Below are 20,342 nucleotides of genomic sequence, written 5' to 3' on the forward strand. Positions count from 1 at the left end.
TTGACTCAAAGTTAATTCAAAGTTGCTTGAATCAAATTATTGGATAATTCAAATTTTTAGTGAAGACAAATCTGAATTATCTGTAACTAAACCTCGACAGGTTTTAGATAATGTCATGCATCTTCCAACCAAACCAGCGAAGGCATAATGCCCACCTCCAATGTATTTTCTGTGCTAGTAGCAATGTGTCCCCCACTGGCATGAACCTGATTCAATACCAAACTGTCAGGCAGTGCTGTGAATGACATCCAATTACCATTATTGTATGTTAAACCCCACTTACGTACGACCCAAAGTCAAAGATCAATATCAGAGCCACGCCATTGTCAGAGTTCTGCCTGAGTACTGGTCAACTTTAACATTCCTCCTCCCCAGATCCTCGCTGCAGACAAACTCAGACTCATCAAATCCGTTCCTACTCTAATTTTCTTTCCCAGCTGTAGAACTCCTTGCCTTTCCCAACCTTGCTGGCATCCTACAACCTACAGAGCCTTAAAACCCAGGTTTGGCTCAGTGAGTGCACTCTCGCTTTCGAGCAAGAAGCCCCACTCAGATACTTGAGCACATAATCCAGGCTGAAACTCCAGTGCAGTATTGAGGGAGTGTCGGAGGCGCCGTCCTTCGGATGAGATGTTAAACCGAGGCCCTGTCTGCTTGTTCAGGTGGATACAAAAGATCCCACAGCGCTAACTGAAGAACAGCAGGGGAGTTCTCGCGATATTCTGGACAACATTCCTCCATCATCCTACACTGCCCAAAACAGATTAACTGATGATTTATCTTGCTTGCTGTTTGTGGGATCTTGCTGTGTGCAAGTTGGCTGCTGCGTTTGCCTACATTACAATGGTGACGGCACTTCAATAGTAATTCATTGGCTGTGAAGTGCTGTAGGACATTCTGAGGTTGTGAAAGGTGCTATGGAAGTAATGGGGATCCAGTTGTGCACAGCATGGAGGCAGCGAGGATCCAGTTGTGCGCCGCATAGAGGCAACGAGGATCCAGTTGTGCGCCGCATGGAGGCAACGAGGATCCAGGTGTGCGGTGCATGGAGGCAACGAGGATCCAGTTGTGCGCCGCATGGAGGTAACGAGGATCCAGTTGTGGCTGCATGGAGGCAACGAGGATCCAGTTGTGCGCTGCACAGAGGCAATGAGGATCCAGTTGTGCGCAGCATGGAGATAACAAGATTTCACTTTTAGAATTCTCTCGGATCGACAGTAACACGGATCGACATTAATGGTGATCTGCTGAATCAAAGTGGCACTGTTACACTGCATTAACCAGCCACGACAGTGGGAGTGCTAATGTTTACACATGGGGACTAACAACTTGGTGATGTGATCAATATAAGGCTAATTGAGTTATAGTCTGCTAACTTCCTTGAAATCCTCAGAAATAGAACGGTCACTATTTTATTGCACACAATAGACCAAAAGAGTGAAGCCCAAAAAGACGGCATAGCTTAACCATTTTACTGTGAACTCCTCCTACGAAATACAGGGTTTTAAAATATATTTTTTTTATTTGTTCATGGGATGTGGGCGTCGCTGGCGAGGCCAGCATTTATTGCCCATCCCTAATTGCCCTTGAGAAGGTGGTGGTGAGCCGCCTTCTTGAACCGCTGCAGTCCGTGTGGTGAAGGTTCTCCCACAGTGCTGTTCGGAAGGGAGTTCCATGTATTCGGGGGTTCTGTAGGTGACAGCTCTCTGTCTGAACATGGTGATTGCCTTGGTAACAGGCAGTTGCAGGGGCAGTCTGTAAACACCATGTATTGTTCTATATGTATAAATGCGTAGGCTTCGAGGAGCTCCTGAACATTTACCTGAGGAAGGAGGAAGCCTCCGAAAGCTTGTAGATTTCAAATAAAAATTGTTGGACTATAACTTGGTGTTGTAAAATTGTTTACAATTGTCAACCCCAGTCCATCACCGGCATCTCCACACCAGGATTTTGACCCAGCGACGATGAAGGAACGGCGATATATTTCCAAGTCGGGATGGTGTGTGACTTGGAGGGGAACGTGCAAGTGGTGTTGTTCCCATGTGCCTGCTGCTCTTGTCCTTCTAGGTGGGAGAAGTCACGGGATTGGGAGGTACTGTCGAAGAAGCCTTGGCGAGTTGCTGCAGTGCATCCTGTGGAAGGTACACACTGCAGCCACTGTGCGCCGGTGATGAAGGGAGTGAATGTTTAGGGTGGTGGATGGGGTGCCAATCAAGCGGGCTGCTTTGTCCTGGATGGTGTCGAGCTTCTTGAGTGTTGTTGGAGCTGCACTCATCCAGGCAAGTGGACAGTATTCCATCGCACTCCTGACTTGTGCCTTGTAGATGGTGGAAAGGCTTTGGGGAGTCAGGAGGTGAGTCACTCGCCGCAGAATACCCAGCCTCTGACCTGCTCTTGTAGCCACAGTATTTATGTGGCTGGTCCAGTTAAGTTTCTGGTCAATGGTGACCCCCAGGATGTTGATGGTGGGGGATATATATTTATCCAATGGCAAAGGATGCTTGACATCTCTTGTGCACTTCTCGGGAGTTGTAGCCCACCTTGGAAGGACAGCTACATAAAATTAAACTTTAGAAACTACTTAAATGAAAGGCTCGACTCTTGTTATAAATATGAATTTGTCATTCAACTGTGCCCAAATTACTCAAAACAGAGAGGGTATGACACTGGTGATCCATGCGATCACATGGTACTGTGGCGGATCCTTGGTAAATAAAACCACACATTGCTGCACTCTGCAGATAAGGGCGAGTCTGTAAGATTCTCTGAATGATTTTCCAGATCATGTTTCAATCTACAAGGTGGTAATCTCTGCAGAGAGGTTTTCCCATCCTGATACTGTATGTACAGAACAGCACATTTCGAAAGCTACCCATTATTAAACTAGGACCTAGGAATGGGGACATAGAATATAATATTTTATTTCCCCATTTTGCAAGTCACTTTCTCCCATCTCCTTGGATCTGCCTGTGCCACAACCTATTGCCAAGCAGCATGTGAGCAAGCAACTTATTCCCAGGCTCCTACGGATGGCATGCTTGAACAGATATCTCAGACAGTGAGTCCCAGTCAACCCTAATATTCATCTCTCCCCTGCTTGAATTCAGCACCATTCACACTGCTGAGGTTAGAAACTCAGCATATGGGGAATCGTAGTGGGAGAATCTCTATCCTGTCACTCTGTGGCATTTATCCATGCAGTAACATATGCCACCCTACGTCCCAGCAATATGAGTTTACAACGGTAACTGAACATACGAACCATTGTTCTATCAAGCCCGCCCCTTCTTGACGTGATGCAACTAAGCACACATTGCCCCACCCCCTAAGCAGGCAATCTCCAGGACGAGGTAAAAAAAGAGAAAAAAACCTGATACCAGTGTAGGAAAAATACTCAAATTCCTCTCCAATAGCCTGAAGTAATTAAGCAAGGCTCCAGGAAGCTGTAGTAGTCCTCTTAATCATAGCTATCTGGCAACTTACCTCCCAAAACTGGTAATGTCTTCTTCACTCACAACCTGCCCAGTTCACCTATAAAGTGCCGTACTGCTTATTTAGGTCTATTCCAGAGGACGGTGATTCTTGTGAAAAGAAGTCATTCCAGATATTAAACCTAACTCTTTACCTAATAATTTCATTTATGTCCTCTAGTCCCACATCCCTACCCTTCTCAAATAATCTATCTAACGGCATCAATCCCGTCATCATTTTGAATACTTCAATCACATCCCTTTGAAGGCTGCATGTCTCTACATTTTATGCCATCATCTAAATTATGAATGAAAATGACAAACAGCAATGGTCCCAACATGGATGACCAGGTCCCATTCAGATCGCTCCCAATCAACGACAACCCCATGTCTATGCGGTTTCAACCAAACGAGCATACGATCTACCCAAACAACAGTTGTTTATTTGATACTTCACTGAATGTTTTTGGAAAACAAGGTATATAAAAAGAAAGCCTTGCATTTATATAGCGCCTCTCACGACCTCAGGACATCCCAAAGAGTTTCACAGCCAATGAAGTACTTTTGGAGTGTAGTCACTGTTGTGATGTAGGAAACGCGTCATCCAATTTGTGCACAGCAAGCTCCCACAAACAGTAATGAGATAAATGACCAGATAATCTGTTTTAGTGGTGTTGGTTGAAGGATAAATATTGGCCAGGACACCGTGGAGAAATCGCATTCTCTTTTTTAAAATAATGCCATAGGATCTTCTATGTCCACCTGAGAAGGCAGACGGGGCCTCGGTTTAACGTCTTATCTGAAAGATAGCACCTCTAACCGTACTCCCTCAGTACTGCATTGGAGTGTCAGCCTAGATTTTACGCTCAAGTCTCTGGAGTGAGACTTGAACCCACGATCTTCTGACTCAGAGACGAAAGTGCTACCCACTGAGCCATGGCTGAAACCCATATCAACAGGAGTACCACCATCCTGCTTACTTCCTCAAAGAACTCGATCAGGTTAGTTGCAAAACTGCCAATTCAGATTTAAATAAAGCCTTGAACTTTAAAATGGGAAGCGCTTAGTAAATAGCTGGTGTCATCATGCTTTTAGCGGTACCCCGTAACACTATGCAGTTTGGAATCTAGATTAGAGAAGACTGTGTTTACATTGCAGCCTCGGATCTGCAGTTCAGTGCTAACCCCCAATTGCCGGAGGTTTCACATCAGCAGCAATCCATTGAGTCAACCTCCTTTTATGCTTCAATTTTAATTCTGTTGCCGATGCCACGTTGACAATGGAGGGAGGTGAAGTCCACACCTTTTACGAGGTTCTGCAACTGAACTTTCATGGGTCCCGAGAGACCCAGTGGGGCCCTCGCCACACAGCAAAAGGGAAACCCTTTCACTGCAAAGTCGGTGTGGGCTGGTTAATGTCACCAAAACATTATCATACTGTTTATCACAGGGGAGTTAAGTGAATGCAGATGGCAGTTTGCAAACAGCAACCAGACTACCCTGATCTCTTTTGTCCAAGAGCTACCAGCTCGGCTGGCTGTTCTAATAATAATGAAAATATCCCAAAGTAAGCAGACACAACTTAGTGCTTCAGAAATCTTGCAAGAGTGAAAGGCCCACGAGTTTTGACCTGTTGCGAGATAACTATACTCAACAGGCAGAGGTCACAAGACCAGCAATAGTTTCACTGCTGTCGTTTTTGGGCAATGAAAATCCCTGATATGTTACAGAAGGAAGTGCAATGGGGCTTCCAATTAATTCCCATGTCATTCACCGCCAACTAGCTAACAACACTCAGGAAGCAGTTATTACCATCAACTCTATTTGTATTGTGCCAAGAACAATTATGGTATGGCTGGCAAATTAAATTCGAAAAGTTAAGGTCAAGCTTCTGCTCAAACAGCCAGTTTATTACAGAGATAACATGTTTTTAATTTATTTACATAGACCTTGCAATGGATCAAACTGCCACCCTTTAAACACAGTCTCGGATCATTGCTTTCACCCTGAATTTACCACACAACAAAAGTAATTAGGACTCAGCTGATTGATGTACATTAGAACAGTCTCATCAGCACAACATTGTGTGAATGTGTTGCTCATAAAATATCTTTTCCAGCAACTGTTTCTTTGTGGTCAGGGCACTGGGTACAATGTGCTGATTACTACAGTGGGCCCCGTCAAATGACTGTTTGGACCACTGGGTTTGTCCAAAGTCAATGTGCTTTGACCCCCAACCATTCCAAACTCTTATTCATTGCTGTCTGATGGCCGTTTCACACAGGCAGAGATCATAAGACTAGCAATAGTTTCACTGCTGTCATTTTTGGGCAATGAAAATCCCTGATACGTTACAGAACGAAGTGCAATGGTGCTTCCAATTAATTCTCATGTCACTCACCAACTAGCCAACACCACTCAGGAAGCAGTTATTACCATCAGTTCTATTTGTATTGTGTAGTACTTCCGATGTCAACAAATAGAGCGGAAGTGAACTGTGCACCTAACAAGGTAACCTCATGGTTATGGTACTGGACTAGCAACCCAGAAGTTGCGAGTTAAAATCCCACCATGCCAAGTAGTTCTAGATATTTGTGGGTTGGCACCAGAAAGAATGACTGTAAAAGCTGCCAGATAATCATAAAAACCCAACTGGTACGCTAATGTACAACAGGGGAGGAAACCTGCCATCCTTATCCTTACACGTGACTCCAGTCCCACACTATGTGGTTGACTCTTAATGCTGTGAAGTGGTCCAGCAAGCCATTCAGTTGTCACGGCAGCTAGGGACGGCCAGTTAAATATGGCCGTGCCAGGATCATCCACATCTCAAGAACAAATAATAAAAAGAACTTCACGGGTCCTGGGAGCCGCCATAGTGGGTCCCACAAAACATATGCCTGAATATATTTGAATGAATACCGTAACAACAACAACTTGCATTTATAAACCGCCTTTACAATAGTAAACAGTCCCAAAACACTTCACAGGAGCGTTATCAAACAAAATTTGACACCAAGCCGCATAAGGAGAAAATCGGACAGGTGACCAGAGGTAGGTTTTAAAGTAGCGTCTTAGAGGAGGAGAGAGAGATGGGGAGGCTTAGGGAGGGAATTCCAGAGCTCAGTACTTAAGCAGCTGAAGGCACAGCCGGCAATAGTGGAGCGAAGGAAATCGGGGATGCGCAAGAGGCCAGAATTGGAGGAGTGCCGAGATCTCAGAAAGTTGTAGGGCTGGAGGAGGTTACAGAGATATGGAGGGGACAGGCCATGGAGGAATTTGAAAACAAGGATGAGAATTTTAAAATCGAGGCACCGCTGGACTGGGAGCCATTTAGTTGCACTCTATCATTTTTAATAGTTAGCGCCACTGTGTTGTGCAATGGGCACAAGAAGCTGAAGTAGGGATGGTGTAACACAGGTTAAAGATTGATAAGGATGATGGTGACGTTGGAGCTGAAAGTAAATAACATCACATGGCTAGTATTACACTGACAACAGAGATTCAGTCGGAGATTACTGGGAAACATACTGCATTGCAGTAAATAATGTGACAGTATAATGAAAGCAGCATCAAGTTAATACAGTGACATCATCTGTTTATACCACCTTCTGAGATGCTTTCAGCAGTTAGTGAATCCTTTCACTAGTGAGTGAATCCTTTCACTTTCTCTACTCAACCCCCTCCCTCCTCATTTCCCGTTGTTTAAGATCACCACTTACTTTGCCCTTGATTATGATAACTATAAAACACATCGATGATCTGCCGGTCCAAGTCTAAAAACAGCAGGTCACTAAAACTTGAGTCGCATGAAACTTCTGATAATTGGTTACACGTTCTCATTAGTTCATTAAACCAATAAAGGAAATCTATACACTGCACTTTGAAAATGTTGCAGAGAATAATCTATGCCATCACCCTTCATCTCCCCTCAAAAGTGCATACACTGGCCCAGTTTCAACTTAAGTCAGAGAATAATGAAGCAAGAAACATTCTATGCACGCACAAGTCCTGATCTTGTTATATAAACAAAAGGTAACTTGATTCGTGGGCAAGAGAAGTATCTGCAACCTTTCGGAGCCTGTTGTGATGCTACAGGACACAATAGCAGGTCATGGGATTATACAAGTTTACTTTGGAATAATTATTCTCAGTATGTTGTTAATGCACAAATATCGTCTACATACAGTTTTATATAAATCCTGAAGGAAAGACCTTGCATTTATATGGAGCTTCATTGTGCCTTGGGATGTCCCAAAGCAAATCGAGACCAATAAATTATTTTTGAAGTGCAGTCATTGTTGTTGGGAAACTTGGCAGGCTATCTCCAATAAACAGCAAATGACCAGAGAATCTGGTGGTGTTAGTTGAAGGAGGAACAGGCAGAGTTCTCTACTCTTCTTCATATAGTACAACCGAATCTTTTTAAGTTCACCCGAGCAGGCCTCAGTTTAAACGTCCCAACCAAAAGTTGGTATCTCTGACAGTGCGGCAGTCCCTCGTTGCTGCACTGAAGCTCCATCCTTTATAATACGCTCAAGTCCTGGAGTGGGGCTTGAATCCTACAAGCTTCTGACTGAAGCGAGAGTGTCATCAAATGAGCCATTTAAATTTTATGATGGAAAAGGATTACAGACTGCCCGCATTGCTAATCGAAATAAACTGAATGTTCTCATGGTAATCTTACATGATCTCTATCACTACTGGCAGAAAACCCTGACAATTTCAGTCTACAGTATTCATCGGATTGCCTTATACTCATTCTAATTAGTGGGATTCACCTTTACGCTTAATTCATTTACAGTACCAGTCAAAACAGTGAGGCCAATTAGCAACCACTTTACCTTGGAAATCGATCAAATTAAGCCAGCAACAAGGAAATTGTTAAAATACAAATAACCAAGGCTATCTAGTGGTATAACACGGTGACATGTCACAATAGCTTTGAGCGTTTTCTGCACGGGTGACCCCCTGTGATTATTCCCATAGTCCCAGGGGACCCCCTGCAAATACTGACACTGTCACATGGAACCCCTGCACATTCTGGCACTCACAGGGACCCCCTGCAAATAATGTTATAGTCCCAGGGAACCCCTGCATATAGTGACACACCCCAGGGGACCCCCTGCAAATAATGACACAGCCCCAGGGGACCCCAGTTGATCTTACTGCTGAAAGAAAGCATCAATTACCCATCTTTCCAGCTATAATTGGAGTAAGCAAGTTTTATTAGTATACAGTAAATGGGTAGTAAGAGGAGGGGTGGGGCGGATTAGGGACCATAAAGGAGATCTACTCATGGAGGCAGAGGGGATGGCTGAGGTACTAAATGAGTATTTTGCATCTGGAAGAAGAGTTTTTTGATGAGGTAACAGAGAGGGAAGATGACGGCAATGCAGTTGATGTGGTGTTTTTGGACTTTCAAAAGGTATTTGATAAAGTGCCGCACGGTAGGCTTATCATCAAGATTGCCCATGGAGTAAAGGGGGCAGCAGCAACATGGATACAGAATTGGCTAAATGACAGGAAACAGAGAGCAGTTGTGAACGGTTGTTTTTCGGACTGGAGGGAGGTGTACAGTGGTGTTCCCCAAGGATCAGTGCTGGGACCACTGCTTTTCTTGATATATATTAATGACTTGGACTTGGGTGTACAGGGCACAATTTCAAAATTTGCAGATGACACAAAACTTGGAAGGGTAGTGAACAATGAGGAGGATAGTGATAGACTTCAAGAGGATATAGACAGGCTGGTGGCATGGGCAGACACGTGGCAGATGAAATTTAACGCAGAAAAATGCAAAGTGATACATTTTGGTAGGAAGAATGAGGCAAGGCAATATAAACTAGAGGGCACAATTCTAAAAGGAGTACAGGAACAGAGAGATCTGGGGGTATATGTGCACAAATCGTTGAAGGTGACAGGACAGTTTGAGAAAGTGGTTAAAAAAGCATACGAGATCCTGGGCTTTATAAATAGAGGCATAGAGTACAAAAGTATGGAAGTCATGATGAACCTTTATGAAACACTGGTTCGGCCACAACTGGAGTATTGTGTCCAGTTCTGGGCACCGCACTTCAGGAAAGATGCAACGGCCTTAGAAAGGGTGCAGAAGAGATTTACTAGAATGATTCCAGGGATGAGGGACTTTGGTTACGTGGATAGACTGGAGTTGTTCTCCTTGGAACAGAGACGGTTGCGAGGAGATTTGATACAGGGTATTCAAAATCATGAAGGGTCTAGGCAGAGTAGATGGAGAGAAACCGCCCCCATTGGCGGAAGGGTCAAGGACCAGAGGACATAGATTTAAGGTGATTGGCAAAAGAACCAAAAGTGACATGAGGAAAAACCTTTTTACGCAGCGAATGGTTAGGTTCTGGAATGCACTGCCCGAGGGGGTGGTGGAGGCAGATTCAATCATGGCCTTCAAAAGGGAACTGGATAAGAACTTGAAAGGAAAAAATCTGCAGGGCTACCCCGCCCCCCAACCCTGAGACTCCAGTTTGAAAACCATTGGTGTATGAGCACCATGCTTTGGCTCATGTGGAGCATAAACGACGGCATAGATCAGTTGGGCCGAACGGCCTGTTTCTAAGTTGTAGACTCAATGTAGCACTCTACAACCCAGAGCTTCAGGATGTGGATTTGCACCCTTGATTAACATGCTCAGTGAGAAAATACTTAGTGACCCTTTCTTTGAACACAATCACAATCGTGGAGCATTTAAAGCTGAAACAGCACAGGGGGTCTCTGCCTTCCTTCATTTGAATTTGGACAAAAAAAAATGCAATTTGTCAAGCTAACATCAAATATGCAACAGTATAAAACGTGGTAAAATCCAACTCCATCAATTCATGAGCAACATGTCTTGTGTCTGTGAGCAAATAAGTTACGTAAGTTGACAGGTGATGCAGCTGAAATAAAGTGACACTGAGTCAAGTGCACAAATGTAAGCACAGGGTAGAATCATGCTAATTTTCACCGTAGTGAGACAGTTGGGCGAGAGTGCTTTGTGCTCCTGTCCTTGAACTGAACATTCATGATGGGCCCCAGCTGGTTTCAAGTGGCTTAAATGACGCCCCCTCTCTCCCACCCCCCTCCCTGACCTCCCCAGCTTTACATTGAAAAATCCCCTTAAGTGCAACACTGCGTCAAAGCAGGTGCCCGGATTATCTTGTTTTGATCCGCCTGTCAATTTCAGATCAAAGCCACCAATGGTCAGGTATAGCTCATCTATTTAAAAGACTTGCATTTATGCCATGCCCGATGAAGAAAGACTTGCATTTATACAGCACCTTTCACGACCTCAGGACGTCCCAAAGCGCTTTACAGCAAGTACTTGTGAAGTGCTGCCACTGATGTAATGTAGGTCTCAGAAACATTGCAAAGCACTTCACGTACAGTGAGTTACTTAGAAATGCACTGACCACTGGTGTAGGCAAAAACAAGCATCCATTTTGTACAAAAGATCCCACAAATAGCAATGAGAAGAATGATTTGTTTTTTTGGTGGTGTTGGCTGGTAGGAATGTTGGGAGGAACCCCCACTCCTCGTCCAATAATGCCACAGCATCTGGAAAGCCCACCTGAACCACCGGGACAGGCAGACGGGGTCTTAATTTAATGCCTCTTCTGAAAGACCCCGGCAATATGATATTCGCTGAGTACAGCACCAGAGTCATCCTTGACTGTATGTCATGAACAAGCAGAGTTATAACTGAATGCAGCACAGTCTCAGGATAGTGCTAGCTTGGCTCAGTGGTGGCACTCCCTGTCCAGAGACTTGAGCCCATAATCCAGGATGACACTTCAGTGCAGTACTGAGGGAGTGCTGCACTGTTGGAGGTGACGTCTTTTGCATGACGTTAAATTGAGGCAAGATCTGCTTGTTCAGGTGGACGTAAAAGATGCTGTGGCACGACTCAAAGAGGAGCTGGGGAGTTCCCCCGGTGCCCTGGCCAACATTCCTCCCACAATCAATAAGAGCAAATTATCTGGCCATTCATCTCATTGCTGCTTGTGGGATCATGCTGTGAGTAAATTGGCTGCTACGATTCCCTACATAACAACAGTAACTGCGCTTCAAAAGCAATTAATTGGCTATGAAGCGCTTTGGCATATCCTGATGATGTGAAAAGCGCTGTATACATGCAAGTTCTTTCTTTTTAGTATATTACTGTGCTTAGAAGTAGTCCCGCCCCGCAAAACAACCTGATCACTGAGGTCTTCCAAAGCTCACACATCAGAACGGATCCAACATCTCTAAAGGTAACATACCGAGGTTGAACGCAAAAGGGAAAATTATGAAATTGCAAAGTCGACGAGGTCTCAATCTCCCACTGTTCTCTGCTTAATTCCAAACCGGCTGCCTTGTGTTCCCAGGATTTTAAAGAGAAACTTAAATATGCACACATCACTCAAATGGCACCATAGGAGGACTACCTGTAAGGCACACAACCTGTTCAATATCTTTACTGTAGTTCAGAATACGAAAGCGATTTCACCACCTTATTAAATATTCAAAGTCTTGAATACAATGCACACTTACTTCCTGTTACATTTTTCCCATCATGCCCCGGTTGTCACAAAGCAGCACACCTGTAAATCATGGCCAAGAGATCCGCTCGTTTCCATTATTTCCTTGGTGTATCTTAATGTATAGATAGATACAGATAGGATGCCATGGTTCCATTGGAGAAAAATATAGTGCAGGAGAAGGAAGAAGCTTGGGAGCATCACATCTACTACTGCTGTGCACTCCTCCAAGGCACAAAACAATTGTGCAGGTATAGTTGGGTTCACAGTGGGAGATATTAACCCGTTTGCTACAAGCAAAGGTGAGAGACTAAAAGGACCTCTCCCCTCCCCCCATCTCATAGTGGATATGTAGAACAGACACTGACAGAAGGTAATTAATTTGGGATCAATTGGCACCTTAAAAGGAGCTAAATTAATATCTGTTGACAATGGTGACACTACCCCCAGCTCCCCCCTCCCCCCAGGAGGTAGACAAAAGAGATAAGTGAGCCTGATAGTAACGGGTCAGCAGTTGGGGGCATGGAGTAGAGGAATGTCCAACAAGGACAATGAACGGGATGGACCCGATGGGCTGAATGCCCTTTTCTCACTTTAGATTTCATCTTCAACAATGGGTGCCTTCGTCACTAGTTGCTAAAAAAAAAATGGAGCTTCAAGGCTCAGTGGGTAAATGCAACGTGTGGGTATACAACTGAGGTCCGATCACTCATCTGTGCTGAGGCACCCAATCTGGCTTCAGAGCCTTTGGATGACAGAGAGAAACAAAACTATGGTCTTCACTCCTGGTCAAAGACCTCTTCGATGTAAGTCCACACATGGGCATCTGGTAAAAGCAGGGTCTTGCCTCCCTCCACGGTCATTTAGCCACTGTGCAGGACAGCGAGTGAGATAATTGCAGGCTGACATCATCTGTGGAACTGTACCCCAGCATGAGTCATCGCTTGGAGGAAAGGGGAAAATGGTCAGAAAACTGTGGGGGGCAGGGGGAGGAGAGAATAGTAACCTCAATTTTGATTGAGCAGGAAAAAGTTTGTTCCCTAAAGTGAATTAACGAGGATTAAAAAAAAATCACAAGTCCCTTGATTAGCAGTGGTCGGCATTAACCCGTCCCCCAAGTGAACATTCGGTTAGTAAAGGTTCGATAAGACTCCAAACCGAACGTATACCAGGGGAGCAATCAACAACTTGCAATGATATAGCGTCCAAAAGACAGAAAAACATCTCAATGCACTTCACAGAGGTGCAAGGTAAAACAAACACTGAGCCAAAGAAGGAGAGATTAGGAGAGGTTTTAAGGAGTATCTTAAAGGAGGAGAGGGAGGTGGAGGGGTTTTAGGGCGAGAAATCTAGAGAGTGAGGTCTGGGCAGCTGAAGGCATAACCATAACCATCAATGGTGGAGCGAAAGGAGCAGGGATACACAAAAAGTGTCAGAGGAACGGAGAGTTCAGTGGGGAGTTTATAGGACTGGAGGAGGTTATAGACATAGGAAGAGTTTTAAAGACAAAGATGAGAATTTTTTTTTTAAAAGCTGTCATGAAAAAGGAGCCATCCTTGATTCCATTATATAAATAATGATGTTAGGAGCCTGCCAATCAGATTGGTGCCAGCAGTATACATCTAATTCAAGTACAGAGCAGCTTTCTGAACAGTCAATTCTTCCGCTCTTTATATGCAGAGACGTTTAAATAAATAATCTCAGTTATCTTATATTCAAATGAGACTGTCAAAGAGATGAGAGCTCAGCCCACGTGTCACCCAGGACAACTCATAAAACTGCAACTGCAACGTAGTCAGTTCCCACTGCATATATTTAAAATAAAAAAGGCCTGAAATTATATTTAAAACAAAGCGACGATCACAAATACTCCCATAGTTACAGAGACTGCCACAAGCTTTCACACTGACTGTTATTCATAAAGAGCAAGTGAGGCAAGCCAGCAGCGAGATGTGAGCCTCACTCTCGAGATCCATGTTGTGTGGTCAGAGCAGAAGGAAATGTGACGCTGTTTTACTCGTGCTATTTTGACAGACGCAGCTTTGCTTTTAGGTGTCCAAACCTTTTACCTTCGTGAGCTGCATAGGTGAGTATCATGAATCCTCGAGAGGGCATTATCCCTGCTTTCAATCCCTGCTCCCGTTAATTCCCAGATATCTCCAGTTGCTGATACTGACAGATCTCGGTGATCTGATCTAGAATTTATCGACCAAACTAGCAACAGCACTAAGAACAGCCCTTTCCAAACCTCCAGGACCACAAAATTCAAACAGAGCAAATCAGGCCGTAAGAAATATAAGTGTAAATAGGTGCTTGGGTTTTGAGGACTCAGGGGCATCATGTGGCCTGCAGACCAAAGGCTAGTCTACTCATTTCATCTGCTCACCAATATCGCACCCCCCCATCCCCTTTCCTCCAGAAGACAACATTTATATAGCACCATTAACGTAGTAAAACGTCCCAAGGCACTTCAGAGGAGCGTTATCAGACAAAATTTGACACCGAGCCACATTAAGGGATATTAGCACAGATGACCAAAAGCTTAGTCAAAAAGGTAGGTTTTAAGAAGCGTCTTAAAGGAGGAGGGAGAGGTAGAGAGGCGGAGAAGTTTAGTGAGGAAATTCCAGATCTTAGGGCCTAGGTAGCTGAAGGCATGGCCGCCAATAGTGGAGCGAAAGCAATCGGGGATGTACAAGAAGCCAGAACTGGAAGAGCGCAGAGATCTCGCAGGGTTGTAGGGCTGGAGGAAGTTACAGAGATGGGGAGGGGCGACGCCATGGAGGGATTTGAACACAAGGATAAGAATTTTACAATCACTGACTCTTTCTTGGGAGGACTGCAATTCCTTGGGCGCTGGAGGTCCTGCACTACTTAGTCTAAGTGGCCATTATTTGTGTGTGAGCTTTGACCGTCAGCAAGACCCCTCAGTCCGAATCGGTTTTCGCCCGAGGGCCACACTTACAGCAGAGGTCACTGGGTAGCAATTGGGAACAGAAGCCCTGGCTAGGTGCCCCCTTCCCCACCTTAGGGAAGTCTGAGGCCAAATGGAGAATCCTCCACTGCAGTTCTGACTGCGAACGTACAAGAACAGCTCTTCCCTCTCTATGGGAAGATTCCGAGTCTCAATTTTGTACCTCCCAACAACGGGTAATTTTATATTATATAAATTCAATCCTGGAAGGGTAGCGATCGAACGGACGTCGGTGCACTGCTCTCTTCTGTTCATGTTGGTACTGTAATTCCTGACAAAATAATGCACCATTAAGAGCTAAGTGGAAAGCTAATAATGTTGCGAGAGCCATCGACAGTACTCCTTAGATATAAAAGCAACCAGTGACACAGCTGACATCACAGACTCAGCACAGCAGGAATAATCAAACCTGCTGCCAGCCCATCACTAATCCAACACGCTGTGCCGACACAGTCCATCTTTGAATACAAATCATCTTCAAGATTTGGTGAAGGGCTTTGAACCCATTAGTTACTCTGCATCTTTTTTTTTTAAAACTACTGGCGAGTCCCCTGTGGCATTGCTCGCAGTAAATCAGATGATGTGCCATTTTATGACTACTGGAGAATTATAGTATGTAATGCATTATGTATTATTCTGCTGCTACGGTGAAGCTTTGCGTAAACTGACCTGTCCCCTTAACAACAACTTGCATTCATATAGCGCCTTTAACACAGTAAAACATCCCAAGGCACTTCTCAGGAGCATTATCAGACAAAATTTGACAGTGAGGCACATTAAGGAGATATTAGGGCAGGTGACCAAAAGCTTATTTAAAGAGGTAGGTTTTAAGGAGCATCTTAAAGGAAGAGAGAGAGGTAGAGAGGTTTACGGAGGGAATTCCAGGGCTTAGGGCCAAGGCAGCTGAAGGTATGGCTGCCAAGAATGAGGCGATGGAAATCAGGGATGCACAAGAGACCAGAATTGTAGGAGCGATGAGATTCTCAGAGAGTTGTAGGGTTGAAGGAGGTTACACAGACAGAGAGGGCTGATGCCGTGTATAATTCGCAGTCTAATTGTTGCGAGTAAACACAACCTCAGGTCAACCTCAGGGAAATCTGCAGGTTAGACGATGCTTGTAAATTCCTGGCTCTAGGTTAGGAAACAATAGCTTATGTTCTCTTCTTTTAAAAATGTACTTTTGACACTTTAAAGTGTAACAACTGAAGTATAGCATCTGAAGTATATCAGGCGGAACCGAGCTCTCAAAGGCAAAAAGTTTCGCCTTTAAGAAGCTGGCTTATAAAGATATAACATAATTTGAAGAAGCTCTGTATAAAAAAAGCCAAGAAATTGAATCCCAGAATTTTTTAAGCACAGGAGACCACCATTCAGTCCTGTACTGAATTTAAGCCCTTCTTGGGGGCTGATCTTACACAATCCTTTGTCCATGTTTTCTCCCAATAACTAGTCGATATCACACAGCGTTGCACACAGGGAGTGAAGACCAAATATAGTCTTCAGGTGAAGCAAAGTTAGAGGGTGGGGGATAATTGGACCAGGACACCTAAGAACATAAGAAATAGGAGCAGGAGGAGGCCATACGGCCCCTCGAGCATGCTCCGCCATTCAATAAGATCATGGCTGATCTTCGACCTCAACTCCACTTTCCCGCCCGATCCCCATATCCCTTGATTCCCCGAGACTCCAAAAATCAATTGCTCTGAGTCTTGAATATACTCAATGACTGAGCGTCCACAGCACTCTTGGATAGAGAATTCCAAATAGTCAAGACCCTCTAAGTGAAGAAATTCCTCCTCATCCCAGTCCTAAATGTCCAACCCCTTATCCTAAGACGATGACCCCTAGTTCTAGACTCTCCAGCCAGGGGAAACAGCCTCTCAGCATCTACCCTATCAAGCCCTCTTAGAATCTTATGTTTCAATGAGATCACCTCTCATTCATCTAAACTCCAGAGAGCATAGGCCCATTCTATTCAATCTTTCCTCATAGGACAACCCTCTCGTCCCAGGAATCAATCTAATGAACCTTTGTTGCACCCCCTCTAAGGAAAGTATATCCTTCCTTAGGTAAGGAGACCAAAACTGTACACAGTACTCCAAGTGTGGTCTCACCAAAGCCCTGTACAATTGCAGCAAAACTTCCTTACTCCAACCCCCTTGCAATAAAAGCTAACATACCATTTGCCTTGCTTGCTGTACCTGCACGTTAACTTCCTTTGATTTGTGTACAAGGACACCCAAATCCTTCTGACTACCAATATTTCTTAATCTCTCACCTTTTAAAAAATATTCTGCTTTTCTATTCTTCCTACCAAAGTGAATAACCTCACATTTCCTCTCCAGCCGCCACCTTCTTGCCCACTCACTTAACCTGTCTATATCCCTTTGCAGACTCTTTGCTTGCTCCTCACAGCTTACTTTCCCACCTTGTTTTGTATCATAAGCAAACTTGGATACATTACCCTCGGTCCCTTCATCTAAATAGCTCAGGCCCAAGCACTAATCCCTGCAGCAACCCACTAGTTACAATCTGCCAACCCGAAAGTGACCTGTTTATTCCTACTCTCTGTTTTCTATCCCTCAACCAATCCTCAATCCATACTAATATATTACCCCCAATTCCATGAGCTCTAATCTTGTGTAACAACCTCTTGCGTGGTATCTTATCGAGTTCCTTTTGAAAATCCAAATACACTACATCCACTGGTTCCCCCTTATCTACCCTGCTGGTTACACCCTCAAAAAACTTTAATGGATTTGTCAAACCATCTTCAGCCAGAAGTGCTGAGCAGATGATCCATCTCGGCCTCCTCCCGATATCCTGACCACCATAGAAGTCAGTCTTCAGCCAATTCGATTCACTTCATGTGATATCAAGAAACGGTTGAGTGCACTGGATACAACAAAGGCTATGGGCCCCGACAACATCCCAGCTGTAGTGCTCACCTCTAGCCAAACTGTTCCAGTACAGCTACAACACTGGCATCTACCCGACAATGTGGAAAATTGCCCAGGTATGTCCTGTCCACAAAAAGCAGGACAAATCCAATCCGGCCAATTATCGCCCCATCGGTCTACTCTCAATCGTCAGCAAAGTGATGGAAGGTGTCGTCGACAGTGCTATCAAGCGGCACTTACTCACCAATAACCTGCTCACCGATGCTCAGTTTGGAACGCCAGGACTACTCGGCTCCAGACCTCATTACAGCCTTGGTCCAAACATGGACAAAAGAGCTGAATTCCAGAGGTGAGGTGAGAGTGACTGCCCTTGACATCAAGGCAGCATTTGACCGAGTGTGGCACCAAGGAGCCCGAGCAAAATTGAAGTCAATGGGAATCAGGGGGAAATCTCTCCAGTGGCTGGAGTCATACCGAGCACAAAGGAAGATGGTAGTGGTTGTTGGAGGCCAATCATCTCAGCCCCTGGGCATTGCTGCAGGAGTTCCTCAGGGCAGTGTCCTAGGCCCAACCATCTTCAGTTGCTTCATCAATGACCTTCCCGCCATCATAAGGTCAGAAATGGGGATGTTTGCTGATGATTGCACAGTGTTCAGTTCATTCACAACCCCTCAGATAATGAAGCAGTCCGTGCCCGCATGCAGCAAAACCTGGACAACATCCAGGCTTGGGCTGATAAGTGGCAAGTAACATTCGCGCCAGACAAGTGCCAGGCAATGACCATCTCCAACGAGAGTCTAACCACCTCCTGGTAATGAGGTCTGGAGCCGAGTAGTCCTGGCGTTCCAAACTGAGCATCGGTGAAATTCAACGGCATTACCATCGCCGAATCCCCCACCATCAACATCCTGGGTGTCACCATTGACCAGAAACTTAACTGGACCAGCCACATAAATACTGTGGCCACAAGAGCAGGTCAGAAGCTGGGTATTCTGCGGCGAGTGACTCACCTCCTGACTCCCCACTTGCCTGGATGAGTGCAGCTCCAACAACACTCAAGCAGCTCGACACCATCCAGGACAAAGCAGCCCGCTTGATTAGTACCCCATCCACCACCCTAAACATTCACTCCCATCACCACCGGTGCACTTTGACAGCACCTCCCAAACCCGTGACCTCTACCACCTAGAAGGACAAGGGCAGCAGGCACATGGGAACAACACCACCTGCACGTTCCCCTCCAAGTCACAGACCATCCCGACTTGGAAATATATCGCCGTTCCTTCATCGTCGCTAGGTCAAAATCCTGGAATTCCCTACTTAACAACACCACACGGACTGCAGCTGTTCAAGGCGGCAGCTCACCACCACCTTCTCAAGGGCAATTAGGGATGGGCAATAAATGCTGGCCTTGCCAGCGACACCCACATCCCATGAACAAATAAAAAGAAACACGATTTCCCTTTCATAAAACCGTGTTACTCTACCTAATCATATGATTTTCTAAATGCCCTGTTACTACGTCCTTAATAATAGATTTTAGCATTTTCCCTACTACTGATGTCAAGGCTAACTGGCCTATAGTTCCCTGTTTTCTCTCTCCCTGCTTTCTTGAAAAGTGGGGTTACTTTTGCTCCCTTCCAATCCACAGGGACCGTTCCAGAATCTAGGGAACTCTAGAAGATCAAAACCAATGCATCCACTATCTCTGCAGCCACCTCTTTTAAAACTCTAGGATGTAGGCCATCAGGTCGAGGGGATTTGTCAGCTTTTCGTCCCATTAATTTTTCTAATACTTTTTCTTTACTAATCTTAATCACATTAAGTTCCTCCCTCCCATTTGACCCTTGGTTCCCCACTATTTCCGGTATGTATCTTGTGTCTTCTACTGTGAAGACAGATATAAAATATTTGTTTAACATCTCTGCCATTTCCTTATTCCCTATTATAATTTCTCCTGTCTCTGCCTCTAAGGAACCCACGTTTACTTTCACTGATCTCTTCCTTTTTATATACTTGTAGAAGCTCTTACAATGTGTTTTATATTTCTTGCTAGTTTATTCTCATATTCAATTTTCTCTCTCTTCATCAATTTCTTGGTCATCCTTTGCTGATTTTTAAAATCCTCCCAATCCTTAGGCTTACTACTCTTTTTGGCAACATTGCAAGCCTCTTCTTTTAATCTAATACTATCCTTAACTTCTCTAGTTAGTCACGGTTGGATCACTTTTCCTGAGGACATTTTATTCCTCAAGGGTATGTATATTCGTTGGGAATTATGAATTATTTCTTTAAATGTTCGCCATTGCTTATCTACTGTCATATCGTTTAATCTAATTTCCAATTCTGCTGTAGCCAACTTGCCCCGTTTTGACCACATGGCAGACTGGTCAGAAAAGTAAAAGCCCTTGGGATCCAAGGGAAAGTGGCAAGTTGGATCCAAAATCGACTCAGTGGCAGGAAGCAAA

At 44.7% G+C, this 20,342-nt stretch overlaps 1 protein-coding gene across 1 annotated transcript in view; it reads right to left on the reverse strand.

Moving 5' to 3' along the window:
* The window catches only part of xpo7 (exportin 7), a 113,147-nt gene that overhangs the window by 82,049 nt on the left and 10,756 nt on the right, over window positions 1-20,342 (reverse strand). The window lies entirely within an intron of this gene.

The sequence above is a fragment of the Heptranchias perlo genome, chromosome 20, assembly GCF_035084215.1.
Source record: "Heptranchias perlo isolate sHepPer1 chromosome 20, sHepPer1.hap1, whole genome shotgun sequence".
Lineage (NCBI taxonomy): Eukaryota > Metazoa > Chordata > Chondrichthyes > Hexanchiformes > Hexanchidae > Heptranchias > Heptranchias perlo.